Raw genomic sequence first — 6,894 nt, forward strand, 5'->3', positions numbered from 1 at the left:
AAAACTGAGAAAAAAAAAAAAAGGTCAGCAGGGGAATCCCACGCATTTTCTTTCTTTCTTTCTTTCTATCTTTCTTTCTTTCTTTCTTTCTTTATGCGTGACAGAGGAACGGAGCTGTGAATAAAACATGAAAATGTCCTCGCATGACTGGTCACGAGCTAAGCTGTAGTCTTTTTCTTTTTTTCTCTCTCTCTCTCTCTCTCCCTCTTCCTCCCTCTCTCCCTCTCTCTCTCCCTCTCTCTCGATAGGGCTTTATAGCGCAACCCAAGCTTGGACTTTTAGGTTTGTCTCTGAATGGCCTTTTACACGGTGGAGCACAAACACTTGAGCTTTAAAGATGTTCCTCCTGTGCTCCTTCAGAGGCCAGACACTGGGCTCAGACCTGCACTATGAATGGAAGAAGGGGTGAAATGCAATAAATAATAATAACGGGGGGTGGGGGGAGAGCAAGCAGGAAACAATCGGAAAACAATCCTTTACTGACATCATGGCCTTAACATTTCTTCTGCACCTCAATCCAACTGTTTGGTACGTCAGCCAACGTCAGCCAAAGTTTCCCTTCTAGTCGTGAGTGCGTCTGTAGTGCTGTGAATCTCTGACTGAAATGTAGTGGGTGGAAATGCATGGGGGACTATTTTGCACTCTGAAGCATGAGCAGCTCATCTGTAACCACAGGAGTCCGTCACTGGCGTGCTGACGTGAAGAGGCTGGACGTCCGTCCGTCCGTCCGTCCGTTTTTCCTGGGAAACTGACAGTACGGCGTGTTTTTCTTTCTTTTGTTGTTTTCTACACCCTGGACAGAAGGAGCTAATTGGTGACACACTAGCTCTTAGCCGAACGCCATCATGTAACCTCACCTCCCTCTTCCTCCTTACTAAGTAATAAAACTTTGTACATGACGAAACCCATCGGCTCGCCGGTCTCCTGTTTCTGTGCCGCCTTCCCCAAAACGTTCCGGCCAGCGTGTGATGTCAACAGTGTGCCACTAGATGGCGACAAAGAGATTACATTGAAAGAGGAACTCGACGCCTTGACGATACTGTTTTGTTTTTGGGGTTTTGGGTTTTAAACTCACTTTATTCCAATGTATTTATGTTTCTCTAACTGACTCCATGGCATAGTTTCATTTTATTTATCACATACAATTTTCGAGATAACAGTTCACTGAAATACTGCAGAATTATTTTACTTGATGAAAATACTTACTTTAAATAAACATACAAATTTTATGTATATTATTTATGTCGCAAACTCAGACGACCAAACAATCTTTATCCCCCACCAGAAATGATTTCTCCCCTTTAAAATCACGTTGTTCCGTTAAAATTGCACGTTTCTAGCTTCCCAAAAGAGACAGAAAGCCATTTTCAAATTTTGTGACTGAAAGATGTCAAAGACTGTCCTGTTTTTATTCCAATCATACTGATGCTGTTACTCTAATGCTGCTGTTAAACCGGTGTCAACCATCTGACTGCTAATTTAAATAATCTCACGAAAAACAAACTGACGGCTCTGTTTCGAAAGTCTTTGCAGCCTGTGTTTGACCTCCAGGTTTAATTTTGCTGCTTTTGGAACGCAATCTAAATCCGGCGGTTGCCGCCGCTGTTAAGCTGTTTAATTTAGTGGGTAAATGTCAGCGAACAAAAGTTGATTTACTCGCGACTGTTTCCGAGGTGGATTTTATTTAACAAGCTACTTAACGGGTCGCTGGCGGATGTGGATGGAATGGGCAGGAGGAGTCACGTGGTCGACTGCGGGTCAGCCAATTTGTTAAGTGTTGTGAGGAGGCAGGACCCCACTTGAAGGGGTGATAGACACAGAAATCGATGGACTCATTAACAAACGTCAGATGGTGGTAGAGTTTTAGGTTATTTGCACTCTGTGGGACGTGAGTGCGAAAGACTGATTGTGCAGAACTGAACAAAATGACTCACAGAGTGTTGGCAAGACCCGCAGGCCTGTTGGGAATCAGGTGCATCAGTGAAAAAGAATGTAAAATAGCAATGAAAATGTTAGAAATAAGAACTTTGCGCTTCTGTTCCAGTTACCCAAAAACGTCAGGCTCCAACCCATCAGTTTTAGCAAAAAGCGCTACTGCACCCAGCATGATGGCTGCAAACAGCAGGCTAAATGTTTCCCCCCAGTGAGGAAGCTCTTCTTCTTGAGTGTCTGAATGACAAAATACTGGAAGTGGCAGGGTTCAACATGGAGGCCTTTCAATATTTCCTAATGTTGGGCACTTTTCTTTCTGCCCGGGGGGGGGGGGGGGGTGCCGGGTGCCGGGTGGGGAGGTGGGATGTTTGTTCAAAGACCAGACGCGTGTGTTTGGTCAGACGCAGGTCGTTGACCCTCCGGTGATGAACGACAAGACCCCCCCGAATCGATGAAGCCATTAGCGGATCCCGCTCTTTATGAGAAGGCTGTCGAGAGGCCCAAACCAGATGGACGTGTGCATTTTGATAATGGTGCGTTATGCGGCGACATGCTCAGCAGCAGCAGCAGCAGCAGCAGCAGCAGCTCCAGCCTCAGATTTAATGTCAGTCTCTGTCTCTTCCCAACAACAAACGACCCCGACTGAAAAGCTGCGCGCGTGAATCAAACCCCGGGGGCGGCAGGAGGCAGGAGGTTGGGCGGATCTGAGCGCGTCATTGGCTTTCTCCTGCGCTCGTGCGAGAGGTCCGTCCCTCTGTGCAAACACGCCACGCGCGTGTGCTTTGTTAGCCGAGCCGAGCCATCGACGTGCGCCAAGGACGGCCAGGCATGACCTCTCGGCGCGCAGCGAGAGCCGCCGTCCGCATTGGACGGCAGCGACGACGATGATGATGTTGATGTCGGGGGAAGGGGACGGACTCATGTATACATAATATGGACATACATCACAGTTTAGGGTCGTTACACACTGGCTGCTTTCCAGACAACGACTCCCACGTGGTGACAAGGGCAATTTGTTTTGTTTTAGGGTCGCACCGCCTGCGTTCGGCCAGATGGTGGAACAGCCAGCGGAGGCAGCAAATAGTGGGAGAGGAACGATTGGAAAACACGCTTGACAGGGGTAGATGGATAGATAGATAGATAGATAGACAGATAGATAGATAGATAGATAGATAGATGGATGTTTGTAAGAACCTTCCCGTTTGCAAACATATTCAAAGTTAACCAATTAGTATTGACCAGGAAGCAACATAAGAGCAGATGTTGCATGCTGATGTTTAAAAGCACAGAAGAAGAAATGTGGAAGACGACAGAGCTAAGATTAGAATTTAAAATCATCTAAATTGATAATTGCTGCTGCAGTTTCTGCAGCTTGATCAGAATTTTCTGGATGAAAAAAGATTTTTTTGGCTCGATTCCCAACTGACTTTGGCTAAAGCGTCATGAAACGCTCCGCTGCTTTGTGTTTGCTTGCCGTGTGCAATCAGAAGCAGGGACTCTCCTTTCCATTCACCTTTCAGGTGAATTTTCTCCGCTCTCGGAAATCTTCTCTCAGGGCTCATTGCCTTTCGGTTTTTTGTGAATACATTTGGAAAATGTTCCACCTTTTCACGTCATTTTAAGAAAGATGCGTCCCTGGGTTTATCAAAGTCACCATTTTTCAGCGAAAGAGATGACAATAAGCCACAAATGTGACTGCACGTTGCTGCAGAACGGAGGGGAGGGCACATATACATAATCCTAATGGATTTCACACAGGTTATCATTAATCATCAGACAGTTAGTGAAACGGATTGATCCCAAGTCCCCTCCAGGGCTTCTGCTCCGAGTTAGTCCATCGATCCATTTATCATATCAGAGGGAAGCTCGGCTCATTGTATTCATGGGCGCAGTGAAAGCTGACAGCGCTAATAGGCTGCGCACGGCCACTTCTGCACACCTTCGATCTGCACACGGCGCTGAGAAATATTGTGGCAGCAAAACGCTGATTTTTCTTTTTTAAAGAGTTTGGATTTCATGACAAATATCATCAGTTCAAGTGACGTATTATCGAGACATGCATTGAAAATAGCACTTGGCCAACAACAGTAAACCCTGTGAATGTGTTGTCGCACTGAAGCGCTATTCTCATTCACTTGTGGTGAGAACTTTAAGAAATCACAGGTCGGGTTTTGTTCATGAATTAATCAAAACCGCAGGCAGCCAGGAGAGTCACTGAGGAGGTGAAGTTTAGTCATGACCGCAGCACAAATCCAACCCACACCTAGAAAGTTTGCGACAGCTGTCGGAGACGTACACGCAGCGCCGCAGCAGTGACCTCCGGTTGGCTGCTGGGTGCCTCGCAATCTCACTTTTTGCTATCATTTTTAATTAAAGAGCCCATTTCTATATTTATATTTGAGGATATATTGGCTGAAAACTGCACATTTAGCCCTCTGTTCAAAGCCTCCTGCCTGAAAACTTGCTTGGAAGGGACACGGAAAAAAAACGTGGGCGGTCTCAGGGGGCGGAGCCAACAGCTGGCCGGGGGTGTTGCCTGTCAAGGTCAAACACTAGAGAAGGTCAAAGAAACCTGCAGTGTGAGTCACAGCAGCCCCGGACTTCTCCCCCTGCTGACGCGCTGCGTTAAAGTTTGGGACTTTTTAATCTGAGCCGCCCTCGTGAATCTGGAACTAGATTAAAACTTTTCACTCTTTGGTACTTCAGCCACATTGTTTATCGTCTCATTATGTCTGTTTGGTCGGCGTTCCATTACGTTTTGCTCATTTTGCTGAGAGGGATTTATCGAGCCTCCCTTTAAAAACCTTAATGGATTCGGCACAACTTCCCATTGTTGGCCTAATTTTTTTTTTCTGTTGTATCTCCGCTGATTAATTGTGGGGCAGCTGGGAAACACTCGCATGACTTTTGCTTTGGAAAGCACAGAGTGACAATAAAAGCTGAGGCCACAAAATGGAAAGAAAAGCTTTAAGAATGTTCTCAGCTGTGGCGTCGGCATATTTCACTTCATTACGCAGCGCTTGCACTTTACCAGAGTTTGTCTCCATCCTGTCAATAACAAATAACAAAATCTGTTGTTTACTTCTGTTGCTTGATCCTCTCTTCAGGGAGTTTGCACTTTGTGATGTCACGAAAAGAGCCCAGACAATTTGCTCCCAACCAGGTGATGGACGCTTTGTTTTTATTATCCTCAGTGTTTGTTTGTTTTTTTTGGGGTTTTTTGCATACGGCTGTAAACAGAGGGCTAAATGTGCTGTTTTGGAGGAAATTCATAGTTTAATTCCATCAAATCTCATTGAGCTGATACGGCCAATCAGACCACCAGGGGAAAAAAATGTTTAAAATGACTGATTTGTGACGACAGAGCAGTTTGATGTTGGCTGCCCTTGGCAGGACACGCTGGACTTGAGAGGAGAGAATCAACGCCGAGTGAGGAGTGAAGAGCGAACATTCACAGAGGAAAATTTATAGACGTCGTCCTGATTATAGCTTTGGTGTCACGCCAGTTCCAATTAACAACTTGGCACAAAGTTAAGTGTGTGTGTGTGTGTGTGTGTGTGTGTGTGTGTGTGTGTGTGTGTGTGTGTGTGTGTGCGGAGAGAGTGAAAATCTCAGAATTTTGTGAAGTAAAATACTCTGTACTTGAGCCTTTTGACGGGGCAGAACAAAGACCAACCCTGCCCCTACTCTTCCTCCTCTTCCTCCTCTTCCTCCTCTTCCTCCCCTTTCCCTGCTCATGGTGAGCCGGAGCTTTGGCGAGCGCCGCAGGGGTTCGTCGACCTCCCCGTTAACACAGACGGTCGGGATAAACACCGGCCCCCCAAGACGGACCACGTGTCGCCTCTGGAGGAACACACGCTAACTCCGAGGCAGATGGCGCCATGGTGAGCAGGCTGGTTGGCCGGTCGCTGCTTTACCATTTCATAATCTTTGGCTCTAATGTCTTTGCCTAATGACAAATAAAACAAAAAACCTAAACACAACACAAAGTGAACCAAGTGACGCCTTTATGACCTGATTACAGTAAGAGTTCAACACGTCGACGTCGCTGGTTTGTCCTCTTCTTTTTAATGCATAACAGTTATGTTCTCATCCGTTGGTTTTGCTTCCGGGCAAATCCTGTGACTTCCACACTTTTCCTTCCCCTGACAGGCCGTGACCTCGTGCAGACCTCCAGGATAATGAGAGCCAAATGGAGAATTCCTGCGCCTATTATATACGATGATGGTCAGGGCATTGATTTTCCCCATTTTGCCTTTTTAATGACTGACTTCAAGGTATCATTAATTTTTTATTTTTTTTTATTTTTTTTGACCACTTGGTTTTAAGTAATGTCAGTGTGATTTCCAGCCTGAGAGTAATAACCAGAGATCTCCTTCATGTCGCCTTCCTCCAGCAGCGATGAAGCTCGGTTGAATCCTAAACGTGTTGGTGGCACTGCGGAATCCGATCCAGTGGTAAAGTCGGAGGTTTGGATTTTGAAGGACAAGGAAATCAAAAGATAGATGCATCTGTTGACATCGCTTGCTAACAAACTAATTGTATTTGCTTCATTATTATTTTATTTACTTATTTACTCTTGTAGGCTTATGTAAAATATTACATTTATATTGATATAGCAGATAATATGATGAGACAATGAACTAACTTAGACTATAAATGGATCGTTTTAAACTATAGGTCCCAATGTCATGGATAGGGGGAAGGTTGGCAATATATATATATATATATATATATACATATATATATATATATATACATATGTGTATATATATATATATATATATATATATATATATATACATATATGTTAGCATTTTCCTTAGCATTGTCTTCCCTCCAGTCTTTCAGACAGGAGCCGTGACATTTGAATTGGGAATAATTAATGAGGCCCAACACGGTCTCTGATCTCCTCCGGTGGGTTAAAGTCATTTGGAGGGCAGCTTGGTTTGTGAGAACAGA

This window comes from Nelusetta ayraudi, unplaced genomic scaffold (assembly GCF_046127955.1).
Source record: "Nelusetta ayraudi isolate G7.1 ecotype Tasmania unplaced genomic scaffold, CSIRO-AGI_Nayr_v1 ptg000019l, whole genome shotgun sequence".
Taxonomy (NCBI): Eukaryota; Metazoa; Chordata; class Actinopteri; order Tetraodontiformes; family Monacanthidae; genus Nelusetta; species Nelusetta ayraudi.